Below are 19,334 nucleotides of genomic sequence, written 5' to 3'. Positions count from 1 at the left end.
ATAAATGATTTATTTAAAAAATACTTTATAAACACAATAGATATGTAGATATTTATATACATTATATAATATTATCTTGAATTCTAAAAGCTGAGCAAGAGATAACATTTAAGTAGCTTTTATAACTTGCTGTTTTATTCAACTTTGTCTTAAGAGTCAGCCCTTTTGAAATACAGGGTTGTTTTTTGCTATAATGTGATATGTGCATTTCTGAAAATCCTCATGTTCAGCATAATTGTGCACTAAAAATAGCAGGGCTTGTGGGATAACTAGACCATAGATAATTAGGGACAGACCACTCAAAACCTATACATGGGAGACCTTCAAGATGGCGGAGGAGTAAGACATGGAGATCACCTTCCTCCCCACAAATACATCAGAAATACATCTACATGTGGAACAACTCCTACAGAGCACCTACCGAATGCTGGCAGAAGCCCTCAGACTTCCCAAAAGGCAAGAACCTCCCCAAGTACCTGGGTAGGGCAAAAGAAAAAAGAAAAAACAGAGACCAAAGAATAGGAATGGGACCTGCACCTCTGGGAGGGAGCTGTGAAGGAGGAAAAGTTTCCATACACTAGGAAGCCCCTTCTTTGGCAGAGACGGGGGGGTGGGTGGCGGAGGGGAAGCTTCGGAGCCACGGAGGAGAGCGCAGCAACAGGGGTGCGGGGGGCAAAGCGGAGAGATTTCTGCACAGAGGATCGGTGCCAACCAACACTCATCAGCCTGAGAGGCTTGTCTCCTCACCTGCCGGGACAGGGTTGGGCTGGGAGCTGAGGCTTGGGCTTCGGAGGTCAGACCCCAGGGAGAGGACTGGGGTTGGCTGCGTGAACAAAGCCTGAGGGGGCTAGTGCACCACAGCTAACTGGGAGGGAGTCTGGGAAAAAGTCTGGAACTGCCTAAGAGGCAAGAGACAATTGTTTGGGGGTGCACGAGGAGAGGGGATTCAGAGCACCACCTAAATGAGCTCTAGAGATGGGCACAAGCTGCGGCTATCAGCACAGACACCAGAGACTGGCATGAAACGCTAAGGCTGCTGATGCAGCCACCAAGAAGCCTGTGTGGTGATCCAGGGACAACTTCCCTGGGAGAACACATGGTGTGCCTCAGGCCATCGCAACATCATACCGGCCTCTGCCACCATAGGCTCGCCCCGCATTCCACATCCCTCCCTCCTCCCGATCTGAGTAGCCAGAGCCCCCAAGTCAGCTGCTACTTTAACTCTGTCCTGTCTGAGCGAAGAACAGATGCCCTCAGGCAACCTACAGGCAGAGGCGGGGCCAAATCCAAAGCTGAACCCCAGGAGCTGTGTGAACAAAGAAGAGAAAGGGAAATTTATCCCAGCAGCCTCAGGAACAGCGGATTAAATCTCCACAGTCAACTTGATGTACCCTGTATCTGTGGAATACCTGAATAGACAATGAATCATACCAAAATTGAGGCAGTGGACATTGGGAGCAACTGTAAACTTGGGGTTTTTTTTCTGCATCTAATTTGTTTCTGATCTTATGCTTATCTTAGTTTAGTATTTAGAGTTTATTATCATTGGTAGATTTGTTTATTGATTTGGTTTCTCTCTTCCTTTTTTTAAAAAATATATATATATACATAAATATTTCATTTTTCTCTTTCTGTGAGTGTGTATGTGTATGCTTCTTTGTGTGATTTTGTCTGTATAGCTTTGCTTTTACCATTTGTCCATATAGCTTTGCTTTTACCATTTGTCCTAGGGTTCTGTCTGCCCATTTTTTTTTTTTTTTTTTTTTTTTAGTATATTTTTTAGTGCTTGTTATCATTGGTGGATTTGTTTTTTGGCTTGGTTACTCTCTTATTTCTTTCTTTTCTTTTATCATTTTTTTCTCTTTTTTATTACTTTAATATTTCTTATTTTTAATAATTTTTTTTATTTTAATAACTTTAGTTTATCTTCTTCTTATTATTTTTTCCTTCCTTCTTTCTTTTTTCTCCCTTTTCTTCTGAGCCGTGTGGCTGACAGGGTCTTTGTGCTCTGACCGGGTGTCAGGCCTGTGCCTCTGAGATGAGAGAGCCGAGTTCAGGACAATGGTCCATGAGAGACCTCCTGGCTCCATGTAATATATAAAAGTGAAAGCTCACCCAGAGATCTCCATCTCAATGCTAAGACCCAGCTCCACTCAATGACAAACAAGCTACAGTGCTGGACACACTATGCCAAACAACTAACAAGACAGGAACACAACACCACTCATCAGCAGAGAGGCTCCTTAAAATCATAATAAGGTCACAGACACCTCAAAACACACCACCGGATGCGGTCCTGCCCACCAGAAAGACAAGATCCAGCCCCACCCACCAGAACACAGGCACCAGCCCGCTCCACCAGGAAGCCTACACAACCCACTGAACCAACCTTAGCTACTGGGGGAAGACACCAAAAACAATGGGAATGACGAACCTGCAGCCTGTGAAAGGAAACCCTAAACACAGTAAGTTAAGCAAAATGAGAAGACAGAGAGACACATAGCTGATGAAGGAGCAAGGTAAAAACCACCAGACCAATAAATGAAGAGGAAATAGGCAGTCTACCTGAAAAAGAATTCAGAGTAATGATAGTAAAGATGATCCAAAATTTTGGAAATAAAATGGAAAAAATACAAGAAATGTTTAACAAGGACCTAGAAGAACTAAAGAACAACAAACAATGATGAACAGCACAATAAATGAAATTAAAAACCCTCTAGAAGGAATCAATAGCAGAAAGACTGAGGCAGAATAGTGGATAAGTGACCTGGAAGATAAAATAGTAGAAATAACTACCGCAGAGCAGAATAAAGAAAAAAGAATGAAAATATTTGAGGACAGTCTCAGAGATCTCTGGGCCAACATTAAATGCACCAACATTCGAATTATAGGGGTCCCAGAAGAAGAAGAGAAAAAGAAAGGGACTGAGAAAATATTTGAAGAGATTATAGCTGAAAACTTCCCTAATATGGGAAAGGAAATAGCCAACCAAGTCCAGGAAGTGCAGAGAGTCCCATACCGGATAAATCCAAGGAGAAACACATATTAATCAAACTGTCGAAAATTAAATACAAAGAAAAAATATTAGAAGCAGCAAGGGAAAAACAACAAATAACGTACAAGGGAATCCCCATAAGGTTAACAGCTGATCTTTCAGCAGAAACTCTGCAAGCCAGAAGGGAGTGGCAGGACATATTTAAAGTGATGAAAGGGAAAAACCTACAACCAAGATTACTCTACCCAACAAGGATCTCATTCAGATTTGATGGAGAAATTATAACCTTTACAGACAAGGAACAGCTAAGAGAATTCAGGACCACAAAGCCAGCTTTACAACAAATGCTAAAGAAACTTGTCTAGGCAGGAAACACAAGAGAAGGAAAAGACTTACAATAGCAAACCCAAAATAATTAAGAAAATGGTAATAAGAACATACATATCGATAACTACCTGAATGTAAATGGCTTAAATGCTCCAACCAAAAGACATAGCCTGACTGAAGGGATACAAAAAAAAGACCCATATATATGCTGTCTACAAGAGACCCACTTCAGACCTAGGGACACAAACAGACTGAAAGTGAGGGGATGGAAAAAGATATTCCATGCATATGGAAATCAAAAGAAAGCTGGACTAGCAATTCTCATATCAGACAAAATAGACTTTAAAATAAAGACTATTACAAGAGACAAAGAAGGACACTACATAATGATCAAGGGATCAATCCAAGAAGAAGATATAAAAATTGTAAATATTTATGCACCCAACAGAGGAGCACCTCAATACATGAGGCAAATGTTAACAGCCATAAAAGGGGAAATTGACAGTAACACCATCATAGTAGGGGACAGTAACACCCCACTTTCACCAATGGACACATCATCCAAAATGAAAATGAATAAGGAAACACAAGCTTTAAATGATACGTTAAACAAGATGGACTTAATTGATATTTATAGGACATTCCACCCAAAAACAACAGAATACACTATCTTCTCAAGTGCTCATGGAACATTCCTCAGGATAGATCATATTGTGGGTCACAAATCAAGCCTTGGTAAATTTAAGAAAATTGAAATAGTATCAAGTATCTTTTCTGACCACAACCCTAAGAGACTAGGTTTCAATTACAGGAAAAAAATCTGTAAAAATTACAAACACATGGAGGTTAAACTACACACTACTAAATAACCAAGAGATCATGGGAGAAATCAAAGAGAAGTCAAAAAATATCTATAAACAAATGACAATGAAAACACGATGACCCAAAACCTATGGGATACAGCAAAAGCAGTTCTAAGAGGGAAGTTTATAGCAGTAAAATCCTACCTCAGGAAACAAGAAACATCTCAAATAAACAACCTAACCTTATACCTAAAGCAATTAGAGAATGAAGAACAACAACAACAAAAAAACCCCAAAGTTAGCAGAAGGAAAGAAATCATAAAGTCAGATCGGAAATAAATGAAAAAGAAATGAAGGAAACAATAACAAAGGTCAATAAAACTAAAATCTGGGTCTTTGAGAAGATAAACAAAATTCATAAACCATTAGCCAGACTCATCAAGAAAAAAAGGGGGAAGACTCAAATCAACAAAATTAGAAATGAAAAAGGAGAAGTAACAACTCACACTGCAGAAATACAAAGGATCATGAGAGATTACTACAAGCAACTACATGCCAACAAAATGGACAACCTGGAAGAAATGGACCAATTCTTAGAAAAGCACAACCTTCCGAGACTGAACCAGGAAGAAATAGAATATAAACAGACCAATCACAAACACTGAAATTGAGACTGTGATTAAAAATCTTCCAACAAACAAAAGCCCAGGACCAGATGTCTTCACAGGCGAATTCTATCAAACATTTAGAGAAGAGCTAACACCTATCCTTCTGAAACTCTTCCAAAAATAGCAGGGGGAGGAACACTCCCAAACTCATTCTACGAGGCCACCACCACCCTGATACCAAAACCAGACAAAGATGTCACAAAGAAAGAAAACTACAGGTCAATATCACTGATGAACATAGATACAAAAATCCTCAACAAAATACTAGCAAACAGAATCCAACAGCACATTAAAAGGATCATACACCATGATCAAGTGGGGTTTATCCCAGGAATGCAAGGATTCTTCAATATATGAAAATCAATCAATGTGATAAACCATATTAACAAATTGAAGGAGAAAAACCATATGATCATCTCAATAGATGCAGAGAAAGCTTTCGACAAAATTCAACACCCATTTATGATAAAAACTCTCCAGAAGTAGGCATAGAGGGAACTTACCTCAACATAATAAAGGCCATATATGACAAACCCACAGCAAACATCATCCTCAATGGTGAAAAACTGAAACCATTTCCTCTAAGATCAGGAAAAAGAAAAGGTTGCCCACTCTCACCACTATTATTCAACATAGTGTTGGAAGTTTTAGCCACAGCAATCAGAGAAGAAAAAGAAATAAAAGGAATCCAAATTAGAAAAGAAGAAGTAAAGCTGTCACTGTTTGCAGATGATATGATACTATACATAGAGAATACTAAATATGCTACCAGAAAGCTACTAGCTACTAGAGTGAATCAATGAATTTGGTAACGTAGCAGGATACAAAAATAATGCACAGAAATCTCTTGAATGCCTATACACTAATGACGAAAAGTCTGAAAGAGAAATTAAGGAAACACTCCCATTTACCATTGCAACAAAAAGAATAAAATACCTAGGAATAAACCTACCTAAGGAGACAAAAGACCTGTACGCAGAAAACTATAAGACACTGATGAAAGAAATCAAAGATGATACCAACAGATGGAGAGATATACCATGTTCTTGGATTGGAAGAATCAACATTGTGAAAATGACTATGCTACCCAAAGCAATCTACAGATTCAGTGCAATCCCTATCAAACTACCAATGGCATTTTCCACAGAACTAGAAGAAAAAAATTCACAATTTGTATGGAAACACAAAAGACCCCGAATAGCCAAAGCAATCTTGAGAAAGAATAAATGGAGCTGGAGGAATCAGGCTCCCTGACTTCAGATTATACTACAAAGCTACGGTAATCAAGACAGTTTGGTACTGGCACAAAAACAGAAACATAGATCAATGGAACAGGATAGAAAGCCCAGAGATAAATTCATGCACCTATGGTCACCTAAGCTATGACAAAGGAAGCAAGAATATGCAATGGAGAAAAGACAGCCTCTTCAATAAGTGGTGCTGGGAAAACTGGACAGCTACATGTAAAAGAATGAAATTAGAACACTGCCTAACACCATACACAAAAATAAACTCAAAATGGATTAAAGACCTAAATGTAAGGCCAGACACTATAAAACTCTTAGAGGAAAACATAGGCAGAAGACTCTATGACATAAATCACAGCAAGATCCTTTTTGACCCACTTCCTAGAGAAATGGAAATAAAAACAAAAATAAACAAATGTGCCTAATGAAACTTAAAAGCTTTTGCACAGCAAAGGAAACCATAAACAAGAAAAAAAGAGAACCCTCAGAATGGAGAAAATATTTTCAAATGAAGCAACTGACAAAGGATTAATCTCCAAAATTTACAAGCCGTTTACGCAGCTCAATATCAATAAAACAAACAACCCAATCCAAAAATGGGCAGAAGACCTAAATAGACATTTCTTCAGAGATGACATACAGATTGCCAACAAACACATGAAAGGATGCTCAACATCACTTATCGTTAGAGAAATGCAAATCAAAACTACAATGGCGTATCACCTCACACTGGTCAGAATGGGCATCATCAAAAAATCTACAAACAATAAATGCTGTAGAGGGTGTGGAGAAAAGTGAACCCTCTTGCACTGTTGGTGGGAATGTAAGTTGATACAGCCACTATAGAGAACAATACGGAGGTTCCTTAAAAAACTAAAAATAGAACTACCATACGACCCAGCAATCCCACTACTGGGCATATACCCTGAGAAAACCATAATTCAAAAAGAGTCATGTACCACAGTGTTCATTGCAGCTCTATTTACAATAGCCAGGACGTGGAAGCAACCTAAGTGTCCATTGACAGATGAATGGTTAAAGAAGATGTGGCACATATATACAATGGAATATTACTCAGCCATATATAGAGAAACGAAATCGAGTTATTTGTAGTGAGGTGGATGGACCTAGAATATGTCATACAGAATGTGGTAAGTCAGAAAGAGAAAAACAAATACCATATGCTAACACATATATATGGAATCTAAAAAAAAAAAACATGGTCATGAAGAACCTAGGGGCAAGACGGGAATAAAGACAGAGACCTACTAGAGAATGGACTTGAGGACACGGGGAGAGGGACGTGTAAGCTGGGACAAAGTGAGAGAGTGGCATGGACATATATACTCTACCAAATGTAAAAGAGATAGCTAATGGGAAGCAGACGCATAGCACGGGGATATCAGCTTGGTGCTTTGTGACCACCTAGAGGGGTGGGATAGGGAGGGTGCGAGGGAGGGAGACCCAAGAGGGAAGAGTTATGGGGATATATGTATATGTATAACTGATTCACTTTGTTATACAGCAGCAACTAACACAACGTTGTAAAGCAATTATACTCCGATAAAGATGTTAAAAAAAAAAAAAAGAAAGAAAAACCTATGCACTAACACACCAGAGCACTAACATGAGCAGTAACAATCCCAATCAAATTATTAGCATGGTGAAGGCTTTTCATACACATTCACCAGTCTCACAATTAGTCACGCTTTTGCAGCCTTCAGCCCAGGACTCACACGACCTCCTTTTAGATGTATGTTTTTGGGGACAATCACCTCCAACAGATGTTGGCTTCATCAAAATTTAAAATCTGATCCCTAATGTAGTTTTAATCATCAAAAAATGGTTTTTTTTAAAGGCTGAAGAGAAATATCTTGGCAGCTTCTTCATCAGCATAAGCAGCACCACAATATAGCTTAATGCTATGAAATGCACAGCAATTTTTGAAGCCACTAAACTGTCTACTGCGCGCACTAATGGCACTTAGAAAGAACTTGCAGCATTTTCATTAAGATCTCCATATCTTACTAAGTATTTTCTTTAATTGTGAGAAAGTGTGGTCTTTATTGCTTCACAACATTAACCTGTTAAGGAAGAGGGCATACGAATGGATGTACCTTCTATATTATTCTGACACTGTTCTTTCCGTTACCAATCAAATATGGCCTAATTTGCAGCCAGACACTTCTATTTTTTGCAGAGCAGAATGTATACTTATCTATTTCATTCTTTTTAACTGAGATATACCGCTTCTTCATATGAATATGCATTTCCCAACTGGTGGACATTTGGATTCCTTCTATTTTTTTCCCCAATTACAAGCAATGCTGCAAAAAATTTCCTTGCACATGTCTCTGAGGAAGTTTTTATAGGTTATGTTCCTAGAAGTATTATTGGGTCGTAGTACATGAACATATTTAATGGAACATATAAAGTAATTTGGGGAGCATTAGCACCATCATGATATTGGGTCCATTGATGGCTATAATTTAACTATTGATTTATTCATTTTTATGTCCTTTAATAATATTTTATCATTTTTTAAATAAAAGAGTTGCACATTTCCATTGCACTTACTTCCAGGTATTGTACGGGTTTTATTGCTATTGTGACTGGGTTCTTTTATAAGTCATATTTTCTAATTGATTTCTGCTGTGGGAACCATTTTTAATGTGTTTAATGGTTATCCTATATCAACACAAATGTTGAACTCCTATTGGTTCTAATAGTTTATGTGCAGGTTTTCTGAGATTTTAAACATAAACAATCATATGTGTAAATCACTGTACATCTTTCTTTTCTGATCATCAGATAACTTTTTTTTCTTGTCTTGCTGCTTTGGATTGGACAGTGCAGTAATTTGATAGTAGGCAACTTGCCATGTCACTGACCCTAAAGGGAAGCTTCTAAAATTTCATTTTTAAGAGTGATATTTGCTCTAGGTTTTTAGTATCTACTCTTTTTACTCTTACTTACGGTGGATAAATGATAATTTTTCTGGTATCTATTGAAATAATCTTATGATGTCATCATTTAAGTCTGTCAAGGTGGTATAAATTATATTGATTGGTTGTGCTAATTTCAAACTATCCTTGAATTTCTGAAGAAAACCTCTGAGAGGTAAGTGTTAATTATTTTACTGTGTCCAGAAAATGTGCTGGTCAATGTAAATCCCCATGGAATCAACTCAGGCACCAATCGTTGTCAGCTGCAAGGCTTGAACACCTACCTTTCAGTCATACCAGCATGGTCTCACCGTGAATGTATATATGGCTTATCCTTTCTAAGCTTGAGTTAGTGTTATTTAGCTGCAACTACAAGGCTTGGACCTCAGCCCCCAACCACACCAGGGGAAAAGCGAGGCCCACCCCAGCCATGAATGCTCAGTTGTCATGCCATATTGCCATTGTGTCACTGACTCTTATCGCACAGGGTAGAAGCCAGTACTTCTCTAATCATGCAGCCTCACAACCCAAGGGTAGGGGTCCCTCTTTAGAGTCTGATGTTTTGCCCTATTAGTTCTCTGAGCATTGCTCTAGAATGTGATTGTTTATGAGTGCACAGCTGTGATGGTGAGTGTCCCCAGTAAATGGTGCTTCAGCAGGCGAGAATATTTGCCATTTGCTCTTGTTTGCTTACCAACTCTGCTTAGTCATGATGTTTAAAACTTTCTTTTAAATTTAAAAAATTTATTTATTTTTGGCTGCATTGGGTCTTCGTTGCCGCGTGGGCTTTTTTAGTTGTGGCGAGTGGGTCTACCCTTTATTGCGGTGCGTGGCCTTCTCATTGCGATGGCTTCTCTTGTTGCAGAGCACAGGCCCTAGGTGCACAGGTTTCAGTAGTTGTGGCATGCAGGTTTCAGTAGTTGTGGCTCGCAGGCTCTAGAGCACAGGCGCAGTAGCTGTGGCACATGGGCTTAGTTGCTCCACGGCATGTGGTATCTTCCTGGACCAGGGCTCGAACCCATGTCCCCTGCATTGGCAGGTGGATTCTTAACCACTGTGCCACCAGGGAAACCCTAAAACATTTTTTATGTAGTTTAATTTGACTTGCATAAATTTTATGTAAGATTTTTGCATCTATGTTCATAGATGAGATTAACTTCTCATTTTCTTTTCTTGAACTATTTTTATTTGGGTTGTCATGTTAACTTGTTAAAATAAGTCAGTTAGCTCTCTCTTTTTCAAAATTCTCTATCTTTTTCTTCACAGTTTTCTCCCTTCCTCCCTCTCTCCCTTCCTCCCTCCTGTCCATTTTCTTTCTTTCTTTCTTTCTCTTTCTTTCTTTCTTTCTTTCCTTCTTTCTTTCTTTCTTTCTTTCTTTCTTTCCTTCTTTCTTTCTTTCTTTCTTTCTTTCTTTCTTTCTTTCTTTCTTTCTTTCTTTCTTTCTTTCTTTCTTTTTTTCTTCTTTCTTTCTTCCTTCCTTCCTTCCTTCCTTCCTTCCTTCCTTCCTTCCTTCCTTCCTTCCTTCCTTCCTTCCTTCCTTCCTTCCTTCCTTCCTTCCTTCCTTCCTTCCTTCCTTCCTTCCTTCCTTCCTTCCTTCCTTCCTTCCTTCCTTCCTTCCTTCCTTCCTTCCTTCCTTCCTTCCTTCCTTCCTTCCTTCCTTTCTTTCTTTCTTTCTTTCTTTCTTTCTTTCTTTCTTTCTTTCTTTCTTTCTTTCTTTCTTTCTTTCTTTCTTTCTTTCTTTCCATCTATGCTTTATATGCTCTGAGTATCTTTTTTTTTTAATTGTACTTTTTTTAAAAAATTTATCTTATTTATTTATTTTTGGCTGTGTTGGGTCTTCATTGCTGCGTGTGGGCTTTCTCTAGTTGTGGCGAGTGGGTGACACTCTTTGTTGCGGTATGCAGGCTTCTCATTGTGGTGGCTTCTCTTGTTGTGGAGCACGGGCTCTAGGTGTGCGGACTTCAGTAGTTGTGGCTCGTGGGCTCTAGAGTGCAGGCTCAGTAGTTGTAGCATATGGGCTTAGTTGCTCCACGGCATGTGGGATCTTCCCGGACCAGGGCTCAAATCTGTGTCCCTTGCATTGGCAGGTGGATTCTTAACCACTGTGCCACCAGGGAAGCCCTGCTCTGAGTGTCTTAATTATATTTCTCAACAAATAACTTCTCAACTGCTCTTAAATTCTGTTTCCTAAGGTGAGTGTTCCTATGCTTGTGGAATGGGGTGCCCCCTTTTCATGGCATTAATTCTTCCAGCTTGTCTGTAGATGCTGTTACTGTTTTCTGTAGCTTGTCTCCAGGACAAGCTATATTTGGAGAAATGAGCAAGAAGTGCTGGCAAGGTGTACCAGTAATTTCTCTTCTGGACATGGGAGTTTAGAGTTTCCTTGTAGGTGTCTCCAGCCTCGTGGATGCCTTACTTCCCAGGCAAAAGTATTCTCACTGCCCACGTTGAGGTCAATGACCTCTGATACTTAATGCTTGATTAAGAAGGCAAGAGATGGTGACAGTGACTCAATCAATCTCTCCACTGCTTTGTTCTACCACTTGTTTCCATTGCCCTTTACTTTGGAGTACTCTCAGAAACACCTCAAAACTTCAGAACAGCCCTCCCCAGCGTATATTTTGGGTTATACTTTTCTTCTATCTATGTGATTTACCTTTTTTTTGTCTTTCAGACATCTCCCACATTTCTTTCTGCCCATGGAACTCTTTCTTTTGTTCTTTTAAAAATGTTCTCTATCATTTGTAGGAATTGAGATGGGAAGAAGATATTTGTGATTGAGTTCAGTCCACCATTGATTATATTTAGCATCTAGGCTTTTTTCCCTGCAGTTCCTTCCTACATTCCCTCATTATTTTTTCATCTATTACCCCACAACACTACTGAGCTCCAACTCTGTGTCAGGCTCTGCAATAGGCTGCCTTTCAAGAAGATGATGCCATTGCCCATAAATAATAGAGTATGAACTTTCTCTCATTTTCCTAACAGAGATGCTGCTGCTGTACCAATCTATGTGCACAATTTTTCTTGACCTTGGGATCATCTTTCTTACATGCCTAACCCAGGTTAAAATTGTAGTGTTTGACCACTGAGTAAGTGAAACCAACTGGTCCATGTACTAACAATCAAGCCACCTTGACCTCATTCACAGAGTGTTTGCCATAAGAGAATTAGCTAAATATCTTTGAACACTGCTCTCTATAGCTTCATATTTGATCAATTTTTCATTCCTATCAATTTTCTTGCTGACCTGATTCTCAAATCTCTCCCCTTCTCTGCAGTCTTAATGCTTCTGCTCTAGTTTTGACCCCTATTATCTTTAGCATAACTGTGATACTATGATTTGTAGTAAGAAGTATGTATTTGGTCTTTGTCCCTATTTCTGCCATAAAACTCCTAAAACCCTTGGAGAGTGACAAAAGTCTTTTGTTATGTGAATGAAGTGACTTTTGGACTACACCTAAGGATGGAGGCTGGTTACCAGGAGAAACAACCATATGATTAGAGGGTTGGAACTGTCAGTCCCACCCTCCACCTCCAGGAAGGAGAGAGGGGCTGGAGATTGAGTTCAATCACTAATGGCCAATGATTTAATCAATCATGTCTATGTAATGAAGCCTCCATAAATACCCAAAAGGACAGTGTTCAGAGCTTCCAGGTTGGTGAACATGTGGAGATGTGGAGAGAGTGGTGTTCTCAGAGAGAGTGTAGAAGCTCTGCACCTTTTCCCCATATGTTGGCCTATGCATCTCCTCCATCTGGCTGTTCCTGAGTTATATCCTTTCATAACTATGGGGTAATCTAGTAAGTAAAATGTTCCCCTGAGTTCTGTGAGCCACTCTAGCAAATTAATCGAACCCAAGGAGGAGGAGGTCATTGGAACCTCCAATTTATAGCCAATAGGTCAGTAGCACAGGTGACAACCTGGGCTTGCAATTGGCATCTGAAGGGGAGGTTGGGGAGGCAGTCTTGTAAGATTGAACCCTTAACCTGTGGAATCTAACACTGTCTCCAGGGAGATGGTGTCAGAATTGAATTGTAAGACACCCAGCTGATGCTGGAGCATTGTTTGGTGGCGTGAACACACACACACACACACACACACACACACACCCTGCCCTGTCACATTGGAATTGGGTCCAGAACCATTTTAACAACTTTCTTGTTAACTGGCTTAGTGCCTGATCCCTGGTAAATGCTCCTAACATGTGTCTTGGTGAACTAATGAACTAAGACCCACTAAGTGGTCTCCCTATTTATAGTCTTTCTAACTCCAATACATCCTTCATCTTGCTGCCAAGGAAAATTTCAAAACACAGGTCTGACTATTATTTCCTTGTTCAAGAAGGCTCCAAAGCCTCTCACTTACTTTGAAAGAGCTTAGGCCCAAATTTTCTATAGATTTTTTCATTAAGAAGTTTTTATAAATAGTGGCAACAAGAGGGACAATAATACTTTACAAATACAACTGGAATTATTTTGCTGGTAAAGCAGAACAGCAATACTAATAGTGATTAGGAAGTAGGAAACACCAGGTAGAGAAGCTACACTTATGAAGCACTTTAAAGAGTAAACAAAAGAGTGAATTGGTACAATCTGTGGAATAAGGATATCTCATAATTTTGTCTTGCAAACCAATAAAATTTGGGGGCTGAAAAGACATTGACTCACTAAAATGGACTATCATGAATAGAGAGGTTCAAGCAACCTTTTTGGAGTTTGTGAATGAAACAGTAGAAAATGAAGTTTGTGGTGACCATTGCTTGCATTATTCTCTTAGTCTAAAACTCTCACTTCCCTTTTTGTGGCTTAGCTTAAATGCTGCCCCTTCCATACAAAACTTGTGCTTCCCTGGAGTGGGAGGGGGGCCGGGATTCCTGTGGCAAGTATGCCAGTGGATGTTTCATTTCAGGGCAAGTAATAACCAGTTTGGACACACAATACCTTGGATTCAGGGTATTGTCAGGGAGATATTTCTATTTGTCAAAATTCATTCAAATGCAAGTATCATAAAACAAACTAAAATAAGTAAAAAGAGTGTTTATTGGCTAATAGACTTCAGAAAACCTGAGGTGGTACTAGTGTCAGGTGAGACTTGATTCAATAACTCAAATAATGTCCTTGGAGGCTCTGCTATCTCTCAGCTCCACTTGGGAATCAGGATGGAGAGAGGTGGAAGGGAGAACCACTTCTTTTAGGTATAGGGCTTTAAAACTATTTCACTTTTTAAAAAACGATGTGCAAGTATTCAAGAGGAAGTTACAAACTGTATTGAATGCTGTTGCCAAGAAGTTGAACCAAAAATCAATTATTAAATTTGACCAGAGAGAGGTTTTTGTTTATGTTCGTTTCACTGGGGTGGTGGAGGCCAAAGTCTTGTTTGCACAGACTGAGGAGAGAACAAGAGATGGGAAAATAGAGATTGTCAATACACATAACCCTTTCCAGGAGTTTTGCAGTAAGTGAGAGCAGAAAAAATGGACAGTAGCTGAAGAGGATGTGGAATCTTGGGATTCTTGGGATGTGGAAATCTCTTCTTTCCTTCCTTCCTTCCTTTTTCCTTTCTGTAAAAGATTAAATATATTACAACGTATTTGTTTGGTTTGGGGAATGATTGAGTAAAGATGAAGAAATTAATGATGTAGCAGATAGAGAGAATATCTATAGAAGCAAAATTCCTTGAGTGATCGAGAGGATATGGGATCCTTTGCAGAAGTGCAAGAGTTGGCCTTGGATGTATACAGGGACAGTTCATCCTTTGTCATAGGAGGGAGGCAGAATATGTAAGTAAAGATGCAGAAAGACTGTAACCGTGGTGGTGGGAGGATGTATAAGGATATCAGTTAGGCTTTCATAACAGGAAGTTTTATAACAGGAATCACTACATTAATAGCGATTTAACAAAAGATAGTATATCTCCTTTAAGTAAATGTTTGGGTAGGTGGTCCAGAGCTGATAAAGTGGTTTCATAGTCAATTATCCAGGCTGCATCTATCTGCCAACCTCAAACGTGCATCTTACCCATGGTGGTCTAAAAGTGATACTCTAGTTCCTGCTATCATGTCTGAATACTAGGCAAATGGAAGGGGGGAAGTGGAAGTGGAGAGTGCATGTCTTCTCTTTAAAGGGGGCAACCTGGAAATTGTCCCTATTACTTCTGTTCATATCTCATTGGCCAGAATGTAATCACATTCTCACCCCTAACTGCAGGGGAGGCTGGGAAGTTTAGTGTTTGGCTGGGTGACCATATGCCCAATCAACAATGCTATTCTTACTGTATGAGAAGTGGAGAATGAACATTGTGGAGCTGCCAAAAACCTCTGCTACAAGAGATATGGTAGTTTTTTTCAGGGACTTCCCTGGCGGTCCAGTGGTTAAGAATCTACCTTCCAATGCAGGGTACGCGGGTTTGATCCCTCATTGGGGAACTAAGATCCCACATGCCATGGGGCAACTAAGCCCGTATGCTGCAACTACAGATCCCACGTGCTCTGGAGCCTGTAGGCCACAACTAGAGAGAAGCCCACACGCCACAACTAGAGAGAAGTCTGCGTGCTGCAACAAGGAGCCCACACACCGCAGCAGAGGATCCCGCATGCCGCAATGAAGATCCCGTGTACCACAACTAAGACCCAATGCAGCCAAAAAAAAGAGAGAGATGGTAGTTTTATATGCTTGCTTCTGATTTCTCAACAAAGAGCTGTGAATGCTGAGTATTACAATGGATAGGATTTTGTAGATTTGAGGAGAGAGGAGGAGCCAGCTTGAAGAGTGAGTTAAGTAGAGAACTATAGTAAGATTGCCAGGCATCATGGAGAGACTACCTGAATTTTGGGAATAAAGGAAATAGTAGGGTCAGATCATCCTGACTCTTCCCTAAACCTTGACATTTTCAGAAAATGTGAAGAAACTCTGGCATACGGTACGTTTGTGATCAGGCACATGTTTCACTGGACCAGAGATTTCTTCATAATTAAACTTAATTGTCTAAGAAATATTTATCTTTGGCTCAGCGAATGGCATCTTTGTTTTCCTGATTTCCCAATTTGTAAACTAGAGGCGTCTGACAAGGGTTGGCAATGGTGTTCATCTCTAGAAGCTATCAGCTTTTCTCCATGAAACCCCATGACTTGGGCTGAAGTAGGTGCTGGAGATGCAGCTATCATGTGTACTCAGATGGCTACTCCTCTATTAAGATTTTCCCATTATTTTCTCAAGATAGATAGCCAAAGTGGAACTCTTGGGGAGCTTCTTCATTTTTCCTGTCACAAAGAGTTGGTGATTCAGTAGTCACAGGAGCTTGTAATATTGGTAAATAACCCACATTGATTTCTCTGTTCTGGAGTTATTTGCTTCCCTTCTTCCCAGAACCCTGACATTTGCTGCAAGAGTCAGTGTTGGAAAATCATTCACAGAGTGACACAGACTTCCCCACTGCCTTGGATATAAATCCAGGCAGAATGAGGCAGTTCTTGAGGCAAAGAATCTAGGACTTCTTGTCCCTGAGCTTTCAACCAAAGACATCTTCTCCAAGAGGGTGAATCAAGATTCTAGTAACACTGGCAGCAGAGAATGACCATGGAGAAACTGTTGTGGTGTTTCCTGATCTTGATGAAGTAGGGGGTACTCCAGGCTATGCCAGGGATTTGATCTGAACAATGCAGGTGGGGCCTAAGATTATACAAACTGAAGTCAGAGGAACATCCAGCATGGATGAGTGTGCATGTGTGTGTGTGTGTGTGTATGTGTGTGTGTAACTGAGGAACAATCAGTTTCTTCATCCCAAACTTTATATGTGAGGGAATAGATCTTTGTGATCTGAGAAACTTCTCATCTCTATAAGAAGGCCTTTTTGTTTCCTGAAGAGTCAGATAATTCCTATGTATCCCTGAAAGCACAGTTAAAGAAACCACTCAAAGCCTTCACCGTGTGTCTCTATATCTACTCAGAGCTGGCTGTGTCCCGTGGTTATAGTGTTTTCTCTTTTTTTTTTTTTTTAGTGTTTTCTCTTATGACACCAAGAAAGAACCTAACGAGATCCTCATATTTTGGTCTAAGTGTAGAGGCTATACTCTTGCAGTGCATGAGACTGAAGTATTATTCAAGAGTCTTGAAAACACCCAAGCTCCAACACACATCTGTGCCAGCTGGGAGTCCGTCTCCGGGATTGCAGAGTTCTGGGTGGATGGGAAGCCCCTGGTGAGGAAGAGTCTGGAGAAGGGAGCCTCTCTGGGGACAGAGGCAAGCATCATCCTGGGTCAGGAGCAGGATGCATTTGCTGGGGACTATGATAAAAACCAGTGTTCAGTGTGAGACATTGGAGATGTGAACATGTGAAACTTTGTGCTGTCTCCAGATGAGATTAGCACTGTCTATGCTGGTGGGACCTTCAGTCCTAACGTCCTGGACTGGCGGGCGCTGAAGTATGAAGCACATGGTGAGGTGTTCGTCAAGCCTCAGCTGTGGCCCTGAGGCCGTGCTGTGGTCCTGGAGGTGCTTCCTGGCAATTACACCTTGTGGTTCTGGACCTTCCCCACCCCCTATACACATACTGCAGGCTTGCCCTGTGAACACAGGCTTTTGCTTCCCTGCTCTACCTTCCTCAACACCAGAGATGGAATTTAAGTGTCTGGCTAGGGAGATTGTGAGTTACATTGGGAAACTTTTTCTAGCAGGATCAGGATTGCAGGTGCTTTGTGTTTTGCTATTTTTTTTTTTAAGTTGGAAAGATTTTAGAGATAATCCCTTACCTTCACTCAGATGAGAACATCAGGACCCAGAAAGGAGAAGTGATTTTTAACAAAAAGTCACAAGGTGAGTCTTTCTCTGAGCTGAGAAGGGAGTGCTGGTCTCCTATCTAATTTCCTACTCAGGACCCCCAAGAAAGTAGGAAGGACTTGCCCATAATCACAGGGCTCTTCAGTCTCAGAGTTATGACATTGGCGCAGGTTTTCTGAAATGGGAAACCTAGTGGTGCAGTTCCTCCACTTTCTCAAAGTACCCTGGAAGGGCAATCAGAATGGCCCTAGTAGAGAAGACCTATCTTTTTTCATAGACTAAGTGGGGCATCTAGATAGAGTTACTTTAATTATTATTGCCAAGGGCTTACATGACCATGTTTTTGTTTGCTCATAGTGATTTCTTAATTTTGTAGTTCTTTTGGGAAAATCTCAAACTCCACATGAACCACATGGGACTGTGAATCCCCACCTGTTTCCACAACATACCCAGGCCACAGAGTGGGTGTGACCCAGGCTATCCTATCAGAGTAGCTCAACCCTGTTTGGAGATTGGGGGGGATGGTTACATGTTTCTAGCAGGACCAATTATAATCTTCCCAAAGACTGATTTATGAACTTTGGGAGTGAGACTTCTTCTTTCTGCTGGAATTCCAAGCTGAGAATATATTAACCTGAGACTGCCAGCAGCCATCTTGTTTACCGCATGGAGAAATACTATGAGAAAAGAAGCCAAGCTGGGACCAGCGGAGCCGAGGGATTGACAGAGCAATGGACCCTTGACTGCACTGTTTGAATTTCTGAATTAGCCTTGACTGGAATCAGATCTATACCTGGACTTCCCAAGTTCACGAACCAATAAAGCCTCTATTTATATTAGCGAGTCTGAGCCGTTGTCTGATGCTTGCATTTGAAGTGGTGACTAACTTTTCTAAAGATCTTCTGAAACCAAGTTCCTGTGAGTTCAGACTGATCATTACCTCTTCTGCAATAACATACCTATGGCCCTCTAACCTCCTATAGGGATTCTCTCTGAGGAGCACAGCCCCTCTTTTGTGATGGCTGGTAATTCATGTGAGGCCAGTTATGGGGGTTTAAAACTCTCACTCGATAGAGTAAGAGGTACAAACTATTATTTACAAATTAAGCTACAAAGATATACTGTACAACACGGGGAATATAGCCAATATTTTATAATAACTATAAATGGAGTATAACCTTTAAACTTTGTGAGTCACTATATCATATACCTGTAACATATAATATTGTACTGCAACTATACTTCAATTAAAAAAAAATTCTCACTCTATCATTACTCCAATTTGAGGAACAGAAACTAAAGATCATTGAGATCCAAGAATCTGCTTTTAGGTTCAATGGCTGGAATGCACTTTTCCTGGCTGCTTGGGTCCCTGGTAGAAAAGGACCCCTCAAGGATGATGGCTGCTGGCTCCTTCCAGAGGTGTCCTTCATCTTGGCCTTCAGTACCAAGTGAGCTGTTGAAGTTATTCCACAGAGGTCACATCCAAGTATGAAGGATGTGGCTCCCTGTGATTATATATAAAACAGTTACTTTAGGGAAGGCGTATAGTAGACTAGTTAGGCATAGAG

At 40.3% G+C, this 19,334-nt stretch overlaps 1 pseudogene; it reads left to right on the top strand.

Moving 5' to 3' along the window:
• The first annotated feature begins 16,563 nt into the window (after positions 1-16,563).
• On the top strand, positions 16,564-17,457 carry LOC137761379 (C-reactive protein-like; annotated as a pseudogene).
• Positions 17,458-19,334: the final 1,877 nt, after the last annotated feature.

Source organism: Eschrichtius robustus, chromosome 3 (genome assembly GCF_028021215.1).
Source record: "Eschrichtius robustus isolate mEscRob2 chromosome 3, mEscRob2.pri, whole genome shotgun sequence".
NCBI classification, from domain to species: Eukaryota; Metazoa; Chordata; class Mammalia; order Artiodactyla; family Eschrichtiidae; genus Eschrichtius; species Eschrichtius robustus.
The sequence above is the reverse complement of the archived record's forward strand: the minus strand, read 5'-3'. Positions and strand labels throughout refer to the sequence as shown.